General features: G+C 42.4%; 1 long non-coding RNA gene across 3 annotated transcripts in view; it reads right to left on the bottom strand.

Moving 5' to 3' along the window:
- Positions 1 to 18,264, bottom strand: part of LOC121667528 — a 77,895-nt gene that overhangs the window by 10,605 nt on the left and 49,026 nt on the right. The window lies entirely within an intron of this gene.

Here is an 18,264-nt window from a genome sequence, read left to right as displayed (position 1 = left end):
AACCCCCAGGAGATGCAGTACAAGTGGTTTTTACCACATTCTGCCTTAAGAACTAGGAAATAACACTACAGGTTCTAATGGGTTTAACTGCTTTCAATACTAAAATGTGGTGAGGAACTAAATATGACCCAAAGTTTGTCAGAAGCTGCTTCTAACTACGTGTGCAGCTGACATACCACCAGTGATCAGTCATACACAGACATGCTATTGGAAATTCTCCTGAAGAATAACCAGGCACTTAACCTAAATGGCAAGAGTGCAAATTGTGAGGGAAGATGCAGATTGAAGCAAACCAGCCTTCTCATCCAGCACTGCCCAAGTTCTGACAGTGGCAGGACAGAGGAGTTCAAAGGTCACTTTCACAGTTGATGTGGGTTTCCTTTAAGATGCCTGGAAAATGAGTGTGCTAACCACATCCACATTCTGAAATACTTTTTTGAGAACTCCTAACGAAGCTTCAGCCAAAGGAACAGGAACTGACTCATTTGTACAGTACCCATGCACTGCACAGTCACACTCAGATGTGTGCCTGAGGTGCACGTGGGCAGGGATAAAGCAGGCAAAGTTCACATTGTATTTGAGGGACGCCAGTCTGGGATTCTGCCTTGACACACCATGCTCAGCACGAAGGTGTGTTCGCACACATCTTTATCACGGCAGCCTGCCACCCACTGTCAGCCCCAGCTCTACTATTTCTGCTTCTGAACACAAATTTATGTACAGAACTGAAGACTGCAAGCTGAGCTCCAGCCCGTGAGCTGTCCGCAGTATTTTACTATTTGCAACTCAAACTAGCCATGAACAAAGAGATAAAGATAAATAAGCTGTCGTGGTATTACAGCCTGTGTGTAGAGTGAGGGAAAAAAGCCCGAAATCTAGTGTACCTTTTAAAATGGACTTGGCTGTATGTACTGTGTGTGAATCAACTCAAAGCCCCAGCTATGTTTTACTGCAAGATAAAACAGTTCTGAAAGCAAAACTTGAAGGATCCAACAAATCATTCCAATATTTCCAATTCATCTGGAAGTCTTTGGTGCATGGGAAAATAGAATGCAGTGAGGGAAGCTCTGTACAGGACATAGACACTACTAAGTATCACCTTGCAGCTGTTAGCTATGTGTAGACTTGCAGAAAACAGGCATCCCATTTAAAACTCTGCTTTCTACAAAATAGGTGTGCCACTAGGCCATTGTTTAAACCCACTGAAACTGCACTGAATCATTTCCCTGAATAGCATCACAATGAAGTGGGTGTGTTGTTTTTAAATCAAGGTGTCTGCTAAGCAAGTTCTTTTAACAATTTTTGATTATCAGCACATCCCAGAACCATAAGATCCATCTCTGAAATTCCATAGAAATTGCACTTACAAGCCTAAGATGCCAAAGAAGCAACTCTGGACCAAATAAATCAGGGAAAGTAAAGGCTGAATTCCAGGAAGAAAACACCTTTGGTCTGACTACAGAACTATGCTGCTCAGGATATCCATCAGAACCTTCATTGCTCCTACCTAACTGGGCTCCTGAATGCAACCCTTCAAAAACAGGTTTACCTGACATCCCAGGAATAGTTTTCCCCATGGGTTTGGCTCTCCAGGCTATCACAAAGAAGCAATTTTATCTACAACATACAAGCGTTTTGTTTGGAGTTTCCCCCCCCTCCCCTAAATGAATATTTGACTAAGCTTCCTTGCCCATATCTAGGCACCTTTTAATTGATGTGTGCTTCTGTGGTATTGAATTGCATACTGCTCCTCCACCACAGCATTGCTTTTAACCTCAGCCAAGAAATAAGAAAGTTCCAGTAGGCAAATTTATCAGGCAGCAAAAGCATTTTGGAAGTGCTCAAACCAAACAAGTCAATCTCCGAAGTTACAAATTACTGTGGGGCATTCTGGCTACAATATGCAGCTCTTTGAGCAGAACATCCTGGGGAAAATACAGCACTCAGCTTGCTAATACAGCTTTTTCCCCCCTCCCTACCAGATCAGGTAACCAAGCAGATGAATCCTGTGCCTAATAGGAGAGCAAGGAATGCCATGGTACTTCATACCTAAGAGGCAATTAGAGATTTCTAATTCAAATATATTGCCACCTTCTGTACTCATTTTCTAGAGCATGATCCACATATGCTTTCAGGGGAAATTTTGTTATATAATAGTGCTACTAAAACACATCATTGCCAAGAAAGAGACACCTAGATAGGATAACAGTCATAAGAGCTTTCTTTTGTGGTATAAGAAACAAGTGGTACATGTCAGTTTTTTCTTACATAAATGTTTCTCCTACCTTGCTGCTATTACTGACATACCTAGTGGAAGACATCACCTTTCACATTCAGGCAGGAGCCATTCCTCCCCATCACTCAGCCTACTGAAAACAGCTGAACAAAACCAGCAAGGCAGTTGCAACCTGGAGCATCACCCTGACATCAGCACACTTCCCCCAAGTTTGTATATGGATTTCAGAGTCTTGGAGGTTCATTCTTCCTACAGCCATAAGCCAGCTGGGAAGAAAGCACCTTGATTTTCTGAATATGACAGGAGATTTTTGCCTTCTCCAGCTGCTATACTAAAGAAGGCTTTAGTGAGACCTGCCTGATACTGCTCAACAATTTCTGAGCAGTTCCAGACAGGCAGGTGATCTCCCAGGAAAAGTGGTGCCACTAGTGAGAGAGAAGCTCACACTACACCTGTCTGACAAAGGGCAGCATTTTTATGTTCTGGATGTGAAGATTGGCTGTCATCAGTCATTTCAACTTCTCAGCCATGTGAGCATCATGGAGCAGAGCCAGACCCCCGTAGCTGACAACAGTGGCAGGGACTGGACCACTACAGCGCTCAAGAGAGCAACTCCTTTACGAGACACATAAATCACAGACAGCTTCCACCAGAAGATTGTCTGGGCTAGGCAGGAGAATGGAAACAAAGCAGCCACTCAACTTCGAGTTCCTCTCCCCAGCCACAAGGCACATCCTCCTGTCTGCCTGCACCAACAGATGCTCCTGAGAGTTAATGACGCTGCACTGCAGCTTGGTTCAGCTGGCACCTACTAAAGGAAGGTCAAAAATCTTCTAAGGATGCTCAGAATCCCTTAAGCAAGGATCAGTTCCCTGGTAAAGCAGCTTATTACCTTCACAGCCCATGCTGTGGTTGTTCCTCCCTGAGAACACCAGAGTTTCTAACACCTCGCTCTCCTTGCGCCCTGCTCAGGCTTTCCCTATCACAACTGCAAACAGTATTATGCAATGTACGTGAGTGCTACATTTCCTATAGCTTCCGGGAGAAAGAATAAACATTGGATTTCATTCTCATTCCACAGCTGCTTGTGGGGAGGGAGGCCTCCCATCCACTCCTTCCTCCCCTGAGGAATTTCGGAGGAGGCGCGGAGCTCTCCCAGCCAGGGCTCAGCTCAGCCCCCAACACAGCATGCCCAGTTCAGCTGCTGCCCACCAAACCCAGGCACTTCATCCCTGTCACACTGCACAGGGCAAAATACCTGCCTGCTTAGGGAGCTGGCACCCTGGAGGCTGGTTTTGCTGTTAGAGGTAAATTGGATGCACTAATCACTGATGATAATCTAATTTTTTCACTCTCTAGGGACTCTGTCAAGAGCAAGCTCCCAAAAAGAAGACTATTTGTAAGCACAGTGCAAACTGATTACTACTAGCACACATAAAACATATCCAGCAGAACACTTCTACCTTCATTTACTTATTGAGAAATCAGTGATTTATCAGGCACCTAAATACGCTCAAGCTTTACAAGAGACATGTTAAACTGATTTAAAAGGACTTCTGCACTGATAAGTGATTAGTGATACCACAAACATAGTCATTAATGATGAATATTTAGATCTTCATTAATTCATCCAGAAGCTTAACCAAAGCCAATAGGTCTGAGGAGTTAAATATTTGCTGATGCTACATGAAGATCTCCTCCATTCAAAGGCCGTCATCTTACTAATTAGTGAATTGGGATACAACTTGCAACATTTGCCTGAAAGTTTAGTCTTCCCACATGTTAAATTAAGGAAATAGTTCAAAACCCATCAAATTTTCAATTCTTTTCCTTTCTGCAGATGCCTCCTGAAAATCAGGATGGACAAGTATCTTGTCTCCTCATACTCCCAAATTTTTCACCCTTTTTTTGCCAACTTGCTAGCATACAAACTTCTCCATTGTATCTGCAGGTAGATACTGGCAAATACCTCCAGTTTTTATACAAAACCAAGAATAGTATCACCTGATCACATTCACATGACCATCTCCCATTCAAAGCATCCAAATCCCATTCAGTAAAGCGCACCTCCAAATGCTGAACCTTATCACAATATCAATTTTAACTAAGCCTGAAATTTAAAGTAGGATTGGGTATAAGCATTATAAAAGTCTGCTCTTTTAAATACTGTTATTCAGGGTTTTAATATCTGTTAAATGGGCCTCTCAAATGAACAACTACTCCAAGTATTTGCAATAAAGGTAGAGCATAGAAATCATTTCACATGTATTGCCCAACCCCACACTTGTTAGACAAGGGCAGCAGAAGATTAGTAAAACAAAAATATTTAATTATTCACAAGCCATCCAGACCTGTGATGGTTTCCTTAAGGTGTGAACAGCTGGCTACAAAATTTAGACCAGATGTTGCTCTTAAAATGTGCACTGATTTATCAACATGCAGTTTCACCATGACCAAGACAACAGCTACAAAACCGTACAGCACTATGCATCTATTTATAGGAGATATTTCTGATGGTGAAGAAAAGTGAAACATCTGGTTCAAGATGATTATGAAACAGACAAATCTCATCACATAATAACTACAGAGCATAACTTTTCAAGAGCACAAACTGATGTGCAAAAAGGAACCCAAAATTCTGCAGAAAGGTACTCACACATGTATTAGGCAGCATTACTGTAAAGATGGAGTGCAGAATAACCATTACAAGGCCAACAATTTTTTTCAGGATGTTGACTTTGATATCTCATTATGTAGAGAATAAGCCCAGTCTGCAGATTTCACTGGGAGGGTTGCATCACTGCCTAGTACTAAAAGCAAGCATGTATTGTTGTAACACGAGTAAGCGTTCACATATTCAAAATGAAGGGGGTTTTGTTCTCCCTCATCTACAAAAACCTTTGGAGACAGCCAGAAATTTTCAAAATGGATGCAACCACTAGTAAGGGCTTGGCCTAGAAAACTTACTTCTTGCTGGTTGATATGATCTAATGTTCACTTGTGCTCTCACAGAGAAATAAAGTACATTTTAGGAGTAGGGAAGAATCTGAACAAGGCTATACAAAAAGTCAGCGAGTTTTTCCATCTGAGAAACATGTTGCTTGCTCAGTGTTTCTAGGCAATAATTCTGTCAGATCATTAGTTTCCCTGGTTCAATACCTCATCTTATAATACATAGTATGAGCTGTGCCAATATAGTATATTTTTTGAAAGAACAGCTATAGCTTCTTCCCTGAAGTCAGATGCTTACACCAGCGTATCTTGCTGTTGTATATTATAGTCAAAGATGAAATTTTTCACCATTATAAAGAACTCAGGCTCCAAAAAAAAGAATAATTTCTAGGAGATTACAGAGCATGTTCTCCTGTGAGCCACACCCAATCCAACCTTTCCAAATCTCTGTTTAGGCAATGCAATGACCTGACTTTTGAGACACTGTGGGGATATAATAGTACACAAACTTGAAAAGGAGGTTTAAACTGTTCTTCTTGGACAAAGAGTTTCAGTTAAAATTTATCGCCAGGAATAGTCAGATTCAGCAGCATCTGTATTGTTAGGCAAGCCTAGACAAAGCAAGCTTTTCTGCTGGGAATTGCACAATAGGCCCGTGTCAGTTATCTCTGAGAACAGGTCAGAAACACAGCCATCAGGATCTGCTTAAAAACTGTCAGCCAAACCATTTGGGCAGGGTGATGGTCCAGAGAATCTCCTATGTGCCAGACAGAAGGTGTGAAAGTGAAAGAACAATTTGTAGGTCATCACTCCATCATCAACTTCAAAGCCATCCAGCAACTCTGTAAGGTTGCTTGAGTCAATTCATTCTTAAACTTTATATCTGAACCATAAAAACAGATTTTTCTGTCCTGGGACTGTTGGACTTTTAAGATACTACTATTTGTACCAGTAAATCACTTATTTAAATCACTACTGCTCATCAGCCTTTATGAGCAATACAAGATCTTCACAGAAATGATGATGATGTTCTGGCATTCTGAACTGAAGCCAATGATAGATCACCATTATCATATGTAGGAGACAAGAGGATTTAGATATGCACTCCACCTCAGTCTGTCCATGCAGCAGCTTAAGTTTAACTTTGGTTTTTTTGGTGCTGAGGATTTTCAACAGGGCATTTAAAGAAATATTAACAGCCTATCACAAGCCTATAAAATTGCTACATCTCTTACACACGTATTTTGAAAGATGTTTCATCTTTCTTACAAATCCCAAGCAAACAAGTAACACCAGCTCCACTTTTCAGCTGTGCCAAGTAATTTGTAAGAATAAATCAAACATGATAACCCTCAAAGAAAACTACTTCAATCATGCATTTCTAACAATTATAGGGGCAGAAGAACTATCTGCAGGACTAAAATTACAGATGGATGAATAAAGTGTTTCTGCATTTGTAGAGAACAGATTCCATGTAAAGAAACCAGTTTTCAGACTTCAATGCAACTAGCACTTAAAGGGGAAAAATTTGCTCAAAGAACTGCAGTGAAGAAAAATAATCTAAAGGGCAACTCCTTCCTTTGCCATGTAATAAATGTAACATATCTTCAGGGATTGGAAGCAAGCATCCCTGCCTATCACAAACTTTCCCTAAGTTAAGGTTAACTAGAAGGGTAACAGCTAACCCAGACCCCAATTCCTGGGCAGGGGAAAGAGTAATGTTTAAGAGGTGGGGAACCATGGTACTACCAAAAGCAATCCCTCACCACCACACTTGGGAGTGTGCTTGTGTGCTGATCAGACACTGAAATGACCTATGGAATCCAACCAGTTCAAGATGCTACAGGGTGAGGAGGGTACACACCACGCATTTGAAGTTTCCATAGTTCACTGTAGCTATTATAAGGATTTCTCACTCAAAGAACCCATTTAGTTGCAAAAACTTATCCATATCCAGAAGGTCAGTGTGTGTTATGTGTGAGAGAGGAATGTGATGTGCACCAGCACATGGTCTAAGAACACCCAAATTAATGAGTCTGGAACTTGCTGCTATCTGACAATTCTGGGTGTCACCATGCAGTGCTGCTCTATCACACACGTGCCTTGCTATCCACACAATCAAAATATTTTACAGAATCCACACGCTGCTGAAATGTTACCAAACAACTGAATAAATCAGGGACAGAGGTGAATCAGCCACATAACCCTTTCAGCATCTAAGCTGCCAGCTGACACAGAACTACAACAGTGTCCCCCCCCCCTCAAAAAAGCTATTTTAATGCATTTCTCATGTTCCTCATGTTTGCCCTTCTCTACGTCAGTCAGGCAACACCACTTGCAATAATTAGTAAAAACTGTTATTGTGACACATAACAAAATTTACTTGTTGCGGTTAAAATTTCAGATTCCCCCAAAGCATTTTGTCATTCCAGGCATTTTCTTTTTTAAAACAAATATTTTCATTGCATATGTTCACAAAAATCAGACAGCAAAAACTTACTAACAGAATGAGGGCAAAATGTGGTTTTGCATGAGATCATATACTACAAAACGTAAGGGGTTTTTTTATGAATAAACTGGAACAGTCAACAGTATGACACAAACCAAAATACAAGTAACAGACATGATCTAAACAGAATTTGACTGGAACATGTTTATTTAATTCTCGAAATTTCAGCTTATGCTTAAATCAGTCAGCCCTCACCTCATACAAGCATTTCAAAACAGGTGAGTGAAACCCACTGGGAGGGGACTGATCATTTTAATAATAGACAACAAATTGACTACAGTTAAATTTTTTTCAAGCTCTGACTACTTAAACAGAGTAGTATGTGCTTTTTATTTTTGGGAGAGTGGGGGGAAGGGAGCAGGGGGACCTCTGGGAAGAATGCTAACCTTATGAATTCTTCCTCTGGAATTTTAATTGGTAAATCTATAAGTAAAAACGTACCCAGCTGCAGGGAGCTGCTCCCCAGCCCCACCACAATCATAGACCTTCAGAGCCGTGTGCTCAAGCCTGAAAACAGAACATTACCCTCAGATGGTGCCCAGCCACACCTGAGCTGAGGAGGAGACTCCAACAGCAGAAGTTGGATTACACTCTTCCCGATTTGTGAAGCCAGAGTGCCTCTGGAAGACACGCTTATCTCAACATCTATTCTTTTTATTGCTTCTCTTATTAGACATTTCCTATTCGTTTTTGCAATAAATTTAGCTACACAAGAACCTTGAGCTCTATTTTTATACGCAGCATTGTTCAAAGAGCTTCCGAAAATTGTATTAGGAAAGAGAGAAAGGCCTTTGAACAATTAAGACAAGCTTCATACCAGAAATGTAATCTCAACACTAGCTAGTTTCTTTTTGCCCTTGTTGGAAAAATCTTCACATGGGGATCTGAGACAGATGAAAGCAAGAGATTTAAAAATAAGAAACAGCGTTTTATGCATCAGAACCAACAGAGAAGACCATACTCTGCTTGACACCTTTTAACCTGTAACCAAAGATCTTTCCAAATGCATGTTCAATAAGTTACAGCTCAAAAAGAAAGTAAAAATAAAGCTCACTAAGTTTAACAGCAGATTTGAAACGCAGGTTACAACTTCCACATAATATATCCATTCTGTACTTATTGATCAATACGCAAGGTCTGCCATGTATTATGGGCACTACTGTTTCCCATCTGACTTGCAGGCAGTTTTCAATGTAGCAATTAAGGTACCGTATTGAAATATAACTGAAAGAAACGTTTTTATATGCACTCACACGGTAACATGGTTCCTAGGATCACACTATATTCAGAAGTCTTGTAAAACCCAACATCCTGAATATTTATGTATATTTATACATCACTATATTTCTGCCTTGAAGAGAACTGTGTCTCTGAAGTACATTACTTTTTTTCTAGACACTGAGAGGATATTAAGTAACATGCACGTGGGAAGTTATATCTAGTTTTAACACGCAGAACGCAAGCGATCTCGCTTAGCTCGTGATTTAAAGTCACTTCAGTTTCCACACGCGAAAAACAATGGCAAAGCAAACTTCCAGCGCCTGCAGCCCCAGCCTCCCCCTTCGGCGGGACCCCGCACACCGGGGATCCTCCTTTCGCCCACCACCACCCACACCTGAACGCCGCGGTCCAGCTCCCACCCCCGGGGAAGGAGAAAGGAGTTTCCCCGCGACAAGGAAGTCGCGGACACACGTGCTAGGGGTACTTTTATCCAGACGGGGTTCCGAGAAACCTCCGAGGAACTTCCCCCTGGGCGAGAAGAGGAGGGGGGAGCAGGCAGCACCCGCGGCGCTCCCCCCCGCGCCCCACAGGTGCGCCCCTTCCTTCCTTCCTTCCCCAGCGCCGCGCACGGGGCAGAGCGCGGCTCCGCGGGCCGGGCGCTCCCGCGGGCTGCGCTCCGCACTCACCCGAGCCCGGCGGCGCTTCCCGCTGACAGGCGGCTCCCGGGAGCCCCGGGCCGGCGAGGGCGGGCCGGCGAGGCCCCTGCGCGGGGCCCGGCGGATCGGTGAGGCCGCGGGAGCGGCGCGGAGCAGCGCCCGCCGCCGCCGCGCTCCGCTCTTATAGCGACCCGCCAATTAAGGGCGGCCAATCGGCGGGCGGCGGCCACGTGACGGGGCAGTTCCAATTACGGCGGAGAATTTTCTGAATTAGCGGGGTTACACAAAGGACACTCATTGAGGGGGAAGGAAAAAAGGGCAGAGAGCGGGAGAGGGAACGCCCAGCCGGAGCCTGCTCGGTGATTTAAAGCAGGAAACTCCCTCGCCTCACACAGACACGGCCGCATTCAGCACCGGCCAGCATCTCCGCGAGAGGAATGTCTGGCGCACATTACGCTAATCCTCGCCCCCGAGCTGGGGTTTACACAGCCACCGCGGCCATCGCCTCGCTCGCTTCCCCCCGCCGAGGGCAGAGGCGCAAACCGGCACTTCCCGCCTCACCGCCGGGAGAAGCCCTGTCTGCTACCTATATACACACACGTATACAGATCAATTTTCACGTATAAGCTGGAAGCGGCTCGCAAAGCAGAGGCTGCTGGTGAGGGATGTGCCGGCGCTGCTCCGAAAAACTTCTGCGCGCGGCGAATAGCACGAGTCAATAAAAAACGGGAATTATTGAAAGGCATTATTGAGCGATTAACAATTAACAGCCCCCCGTGCCAGAAAAGGCTCCCGCAAGAAAAAAAGCGCCTGCGCTAATGAATGCTTTACGTTTTAATTGTGAGGGGTTGCTGCGAAAAGACACGAATAGTGTATAAAAGCAGGCTCACCCAGAAGCAATGCTGAAAACCTCACCTGCCCACAAACCCGTACGGAACACAGGCCAACACCTCCGAGCGCCCGCCTGAGATTCCACCGAGCCACGCTGCATCCCCGTTTTCCTGCCCTGAAGAAACACGTGCGGCCGCGAACATCACACGGGCGCAGCAAACGCCGTCCAAGGCACAGCCGGAACAACGGCCAGGCTGCCTGCCACTGACAAGCCCTGCCAATCCCAATTTATGGGCAGGAAACGTATGCCAGGACAAACCAGCCGAGATGACTCAAGTCGCCTCTCCCCCACCCTCCTGTTCCACAGAACAACAGCCCTCTTTAGCAGCGGGGAGTAGGATCTCTTGGAAGAATGACTCAAAGTTGCTCTCAGGGGTAGGGGAAAAACCCCCACAGAACAGAAAACACCCAATTGCCCCCCGCCCCCTCCCCTTCTTCACACTATATTAATTCAACACACAACAACTGTCTTGAGGTAATAAATACAGTAAAGAGAATCTAGCTGGACCACAAGATAAGTTTACTGAGGTCAAACCCAAAGGAAAACTAATCTAACCACATTTTCAAATTGTTTGGACTATTCCATAGACCAATAAAACCATAAAATGACAAAAACATCCTATCCTAGAATAGCATGAGGATAACAAAAAATGTTATGTTTAATTAAAGGCAGATGACTTATTAAAATTTTCACACTGTGTACATACAAAACTCAGTATCAGTTTTTCATCTACTGTATTTTTTTTAAGAAAATGATCACGTGTTTTAAGCTTCTGGGGGTATTTTTTATCTTTGATTAAAGTGATTTGATTAGAATAAAGAGATCAGAATACTTTATAAATCTTGTCTATGAGCATTAAGCCAGTAAATGATTTTAAATAACAAATAGATTAGTTTATGGAGAACTACATGTTCCATCTTCTTAGCAGACAGCGAATAAATTTCTCTTAAAATAGCCATGGGCTTCCTCCTAACATAAAAAATGGGAGATGCTCTGTCCACCTTCATTGGAACTTTAATGATAGATAGCAGAATTGAAGACAAGACCTAAGATAATAGGTGGAGCTGCAGAAATTAGGAACTGGAAAGCAAACCAGCTAACATCTCCCTGAGGACTTTATAAACGTGACTGTATCCCCATCTTGAAAAAAGTTCCAACTTCCCCACAGTTCCCGCAATTGAAAGGTCATTCCAGAAGTTGCTTCTGATGGTTTGGACCTTCTTTTTTTTTTTCAAAATTTCCATCTTAAACTTATTCGGGGGCCAGCTGCTGGCACAACATGAAGTGATCTGCATTGTCCTCTCTTCGCTAGAATAGTGCTTTTCCTTTTCCTGTGCTATACCACAAATGCCCCCATTCTTCCATTCTTTTCCTGTGCTATACCACAAATGCTCCCATTCTGCAGCTCACTGGTAGGCAGCCATCATATCTGCCTTCGACTCTGATGAGATGGTTCATGCTAACGGATTTTATCACGCTCCATCTCCGAGTTCTTCCCGAAGCATTTATTACAAGGTTCTTCATGAAAATAATTTAGATTAAAACAATCGGTTCTTTTTGAATGGAAACCGTGACTCAGATGAGCCAAACACAATATTCCACCAAAGTATTCTATGTATAGCATTTGTGTGAATTCGTGTGGCTGAAGCCAGCCAAATAACATAAGTACTCCATAATGGAAAAGCTGATTAACCATTAAAAATACTTCAGAAATACATTTTAAGGTAAATCCTCATAATATCCCTGTGAAATGGTAGTCTTAAGTCTCCTTCAGAAAACGAGAGGCCAGGAATACTTAAAATGTCTTGACCAACATCACAGAAGTTTCCATCAGGAAGTGAGCTGCACCTAAGGAGCTCTTGGCTCCCCATCCCACACCACATCTCCTGGAGCACACTGTGCATCTCATTCCAGCCTAGCGCTGAGCTAGATCATCTACAGTCACCTTCTATGTGGCAAAAACTAGCACTGAAAAATTACAGCAGCTGCTCTCTAATGGGGTAAGAAGGTGCTTTCATCATTGTCCTCATTGTTGAGAAATTCTCTTTTTGGCAAAGTCAGTATAGTTGGTGGTGGTGGCATTTTAGGGTGGGTTTTTTTGAGGGATTAGGGTCAGAGGCTGAGACTTTTGTCCTGCTGCAAAATGGGAATGCAGAAAGGTGCATCACTGAATTGCTGGCAGTGATGGTCTAATTTCAGCTGCCTGGCAATTCAGACATGACTGAAGTTCGTCTGGATTCCCTCTGTTGTGTTCTCTAGAGTAAGTACATGGAACCCCAACTAGAAACATGGAAACCCAACTAGAGCAAGAAGGCAGAGAATGAGGAATGTGAGAGGGAAGGCACTATTTTCTTCACCCTGCTCCGTGCACCCTCACAGATGAAATCTCCCACCTCCTGTGTTTTCCTCTGCTGACCATTTCCTCAGGAGACCTGCTTCTCTTTATCGTTCGAGCAGAGTGTTTCCTACTGTAGTCAGCAATTGTCCTCTCCAAACTATCTTTCCCTTCTGACTTTCTCACCTCTGTGTCTTGGTCCAAATGTGAGGGGTAAATTGCCTGATTGCTTTTGAAATGCTTGTCATTGGTATTGGACACAGGGGCAGGACAACACTGGTATTGGACACTAGTCACTGGTATTGGACACAGGGACCATCCAGCTGACAACACAGGTGAGAGGGACTGATCCCGTCAAGATTTCAGCACTCCACAGCACTGCCAAAGGCCACCACCCACCACACCTTAGGTTCTCCTGTTCCCCAGGGAGCTAGACAGCCCAAGCTAGACAGTTCCCATCTTGCATAAAGCCATGAGGGAGGAGAGGGAGAGGAAAAGGCCACAAAGACACCACATGTGCAAGACCACTCGTCACTCTAGGTCAGGTTTATTCACAACAGTACTTTGTGACCAGGACTGAAGATGTGGAAGTCATCTCAGGACTGGGGAAAAAAGTAGATGCTCCAACTCTCATTTTCCCTGAGGAAGGGAGTGAGCTCCCCAGCAAACTGACACCACCCTCAATGCTAATTGCCGTCCTCTGCCGGAGGGGAAGAGCCCAGCCCACGGGAAGCCCCCAGCATCATTGGGACGTGTGAACCAGGCAAAGTCACAGACCATGGACACGTGTGAATGTACATACCATTTCCCTATAGCTCCATGCAGAAGCAGATGATGTTAGGGAGAAGAGGAAGAAATGAATTTTCTCTTTTCTCCCCTACAAATCCCCTTCTTTGCCGATATTACTGAAAAAGTAAAGCTTGTAAGCACATATATAAACATGCATCATTTACCTAGAAAGTGAGGAAGTCCATCTTTTTTTTTTTTTTTTCCCCTTTGGGTAAACAAGAGATCTAGGCTCTGAGAACCTTTTTACTTAAAAATGCCACACAAAACACACAAACAAACAAACAAACAAAAAAACCTCAATCCTCTTTGATATTTACCCTTAAGCTATCCCCTATCTGTCTCTTTCTAGTGAAAGTGGAAGGGCTGTATTAGTATGTTTGGCTGAAAATGCACTTTTCCCCACCAGCTTATGCAAGTTATGGTACCTGCTGAGACTGATTCTCAGCATCAGTGTGCAGGAAGCTCCTCCGTGCTCAGTGTTATATACATAACACACAGCAGTTTTCAGAGGCACTGAGCTGCTCCTAATTTCCACTGGGATTGTTGGACTGCATCACCTCTACATACCAGCTCTCTGTAAACATCTCTTTTTCATGTATAAAACATCTCCTTTGAATGCCTGCAGTGTCTGATCACAGAACCTGAGCTGTGCTCAGCATTCGGCTCTCACGGAACACGGCTCGTCAGATACAATGATGGGCAGAACTGCAACATTTGTGTTTCCAGTGGTGGGTGAAGACAGGAGGTTTCCACCACCCATCCACAGCGGATTCTGGCACAAACTTGTAGGAAACACGAAACACTGCTACACATTTGTGTAATGAAAGCAGTGCAGCTTTTATCTCTTCTCGGGGAAAAGCTTGTTAAGGACACAAAATTAAGACTAATTAAGAAGGAAAAAATAATATTAAAGTAAGGTCTTCTGGTATTCCACTTCAACAAAAAATCCCTATGTATGGTTTTCTCAAATAATTGGTTTTTTTGAAACATAGACTCACAAATACAAGAACCTGCCCAATCTTAGCATTGCTTGCTGCAGCTCTGCTGAACTGCTAAAAGCAAGCACAACTCAAGACCAATGCAGTGGTGTTGTGTGCTAAAGCAACATGAAAACCAGAGTACTGCTGCTGCCTCCATGGCACTTGTGAAAAGGAAATCTTGTTAGACTCATATCAACGTAAGTAAAATGGCAGCTTGAAGAAGGATTTCATTTGCTCCGTTTCTAAATCAACTTTTTCAGACTACAGCGACATAAATATACAGTGGGTGAGGGTGGGGGAGGTTTGGGTGGGAGAAGGGGAGGATGGAGGAGGACAGGGTTTTATGCCAAGAGCTGAATCATAACCATGTGAGTAATTTTGCCTTTTTTTTTTTTTTTTGTAAGGGTATGAATCAAATTAAATGTGTTTTGCTGTGGGTGAAGGAAGAGAGAATATAATTGCATGAATCAGAGCTATCATCAAATATGTGGCACAGACTAAAAATTAATTACAATTACTGCCTTCTTGTAAAAAGTTTCTGCTGTAAGATGCAGCAATTTTGTTAATCAATATAATCCATTTTAAAAATTCGCAGGAATTTAAACCTTTCAATTACTTTCCTCTTCCTTTTCATTTTTTCCTATTATAGCAAGAAAAAGGTGAGCTTCTTTGAACAAAATCTTTCTTTATCATTTAGGTGTTCTTTTGCTCCAGTGGTAAAAGAACTGCTGCTAATAATGAAAATTAGATATTAGACCACATGTAGTTTATTCAGTCAGGACTAGCTCAAGGATGCAAGTCCAGGGAATACATGATTTACCACTTTAGCACAGATGCTTTATTAGGCATTCTAATAAAGACAACTTATTTAATGGATAAGCCAAACAGAAAAACACTCAATATCCCTTTGTCTTTTCCTGTAAGAGTGAGATAAGGTCATGGAAAAATGAGTGTTGAGCACTGGGTTTTTTACACTTTGGAATAGTCATTTAAGTATGAGATACTGGGAAAACCAGAAGGGGTTTAGAACATAAAACTTCTTTTAAAGAGGCCAACATAAATACTTGGGAACAAATACATGCATTATGAATGACTAGTCAGACAGATAAGCAAGGATATATGTATTTTTGTACTAGTAAGAAACCACTGATTTTGATAACCAAAAGTTAGTGAGTCTTCGCCTCCAAGTTTCTAGTGTGGAGAAAATGGTGTTTAATTCCCTGTCTGAAAAACACAATAAAGCTACAGCAAGGCATCATTTGGAATCAATTCCTCCCCCTAAACAACTCCAGATCTTTCCCATAGTAATTCTCTTGCACGTGCCCAGTAAAACTCTCTGTATAAAGGACTGGTATACAGCATGTTCAGGAATTCAGCTGAACCACGAGCCTTAAGGACGCGATTCCCAGACAGACAGAAAACTTCTGTCGAGACCACTGCAGCTGCTGTGACTTTCCAGTGGTGTATGTGGGGGAGGAAGAAAAGGGAAGACAATTCCCTCAACCATTCTGAAGACCCCCTTCGATCCTCTGAAACATGAAGCTGCTGGCCCAACACCCTCCTTGTTACCTCATGGAGTCTGTTCCTCCTTTTTTATCAGCATCACTCAGTACCCAGGTTCACCCAAGCCTCTGTCAGGCGCCAGGTAGAACAAAAACCCACCCAATTTTGCAGTGCTTGGTGAGAGGCAGATTCAACACATTCCATGTGGATTATCCCAGCCTTACAGCACCTCACGGTCTCACCTCACATGCAGGACATGTCAGGGGGAAGAAAATAACTCAGAAGACCTCTTTGCAATTAAACACTCAGGACTGAAGGATTACTCGACAACAGCATCTACTGGAATCACTCTGTAAAACACAGCAACTGAAATTCCCCAAAAAACCTTAAAAATCCCTCAAAACACAGCAATAGAAATTCTCCTGCAAAGAGATCACTGCCACTGTGGCAACCAGTATTTTGAGACAGCTTACTGGTGCGGTGGCATAATAAGAACACAAAAACATTTTTCTTTATATTCACAACCTCAGGGAAGGTCAATTCCCCCTCACTTTCCTCAAAACAAAAATCACTGATCTTCCCTAATTTTACTTGCAATGAAGAATAAGCTCCAAGTAGAAATAAAATGCAAGTTGCCAGAAGTTAACCAGAGAAGATGCTTAATATCTCTTTCTGAAGGATAAACCAGCATTTTTACCATAGCTGTGGTCATCTTTATTTATTACACAACAGATTACCACAGGCCGTGGGTTGTTGGGCTTTTTAAAATTTCTGGTTAAATTATTTCTCAACTACTGTGTAGAAACCAAACTTCTCAAATGTCCCTCTCCTCCTTATTTTGGCATACAATGGCAGAGCTTAGTAGGGACTTTTAACTGTCCTATAGATGATATCCATCACTTGGTAAAGTTAATTCCCAGCTTTCCATGGCAAATAGCTGCCATTTCTTGCAGCTGTTAGAAAGCTACAGAAAGGAAAAGAACATTTTTCTTTGGCTAAAAAATCACTGTATACCAATATTGATCAGAGCAGTAATGTTCCCAGCCACTAAACAGAAAAGCTCTTATACCTCAGTCCCAGATATTAATCATGTTTTGAATATTATTATTATTATATGCAATATAATTTTGTATATTTTAGCTATGAGGTTTTTAAGTAGTTGCTAGAACATATCTTTTCTACCAGCTCTTCTCAACTCCATTTGTCTCCATGACAAATTTCAAAGAGAGTCTTCTATCTTGGCTACAAAACCATATTAAGGATAGAGAGTAATTTTTATCCAATTACAGAAAATAATATACCTATGCACTTAGAAAAATCATTAGGAATTTATCTAAACACCACAGATTTTTTTGGTAGAAAACCTCCTGTAAACTCAATGGCTTTAAATTAGTACACACATTACTAATACTTATTTACTTTAATGGCTTAAGAAATATTTCTGAAAGTAGCCTTTGAAAACTGAAATTCTGTTTTGCTTTCAAAAAAGTCACACATCCTTCACATTTCCAGAATTACTGAAATAGTTCAAGAAAAGATGATGGGAAATTCCATTTGAAAATGCCAACACTTGCAAATACAATTTGCAGCATGGGATGGGAACATGATCAGAAACGAAGGACAAATACTTGTCCACAATTACACCTTTTGTTTCTCCAATCCTATGAAGAAAAACTATAGGAAGGGGGAGTGTGTGGATGTGAGGAGATGGCAGTTGTAGTCAGGAACATAACATACCACTCATAACAAAATATAGATCTTTTTACCTTCAAAACTCATAGGCACAGTGTGGCCTTGGGTACAAACTATTGCTTGCACTCCAGTACATTTTTTATTCCTGCCCTGTTAAATTTAAAAGGCAGCCCAGGATTATGAGTTTTGGTGAGTTCATAATGGATGCACATGTGAGCTTTTAAATTAGCCTGTGATTCCTGAAACACATTATTTGGAATTTGTTTTGAGGCATGTTCCAGGAGAGAGAAGTCTTAGCACAGACAATTCTGATCTTGCACCTTTTACAGAGCTAACAGGAGGAATTTGATTTGCATGGATTAGTGAAGCCACTGCGGGCTGATTCATGTGCCTACAACGGCTTCTGCACTCCAGAATTGCATCCAGAGGAGGGCCACAATACTAATAAACGCAAAATTAATTTAACACCTCCTAAATTACCAGGCAAGTCTTATCAGTG

Source organism: Corvus kubaryi, unplaced genomic scaffold (genome assembly GCF_017639235.1).
Source record: "Corvus kubaryi isolate FWS band 111438036 unplaced genomic scaffold, C.kubaryi_AGA036_p1.0 133, whole genome shotgun sequence".
Classification (NCBI taxonomy): Eukaryota; Metazoa; Chordata; class Aves; order Passeriformes; family Corvidae; genus Corvus; species Corvus kubaryi.
Note: the sequence above shows the minus strand (reverse complement) of the source record. Positions and strands in the feature narration are given on the sequence as shown.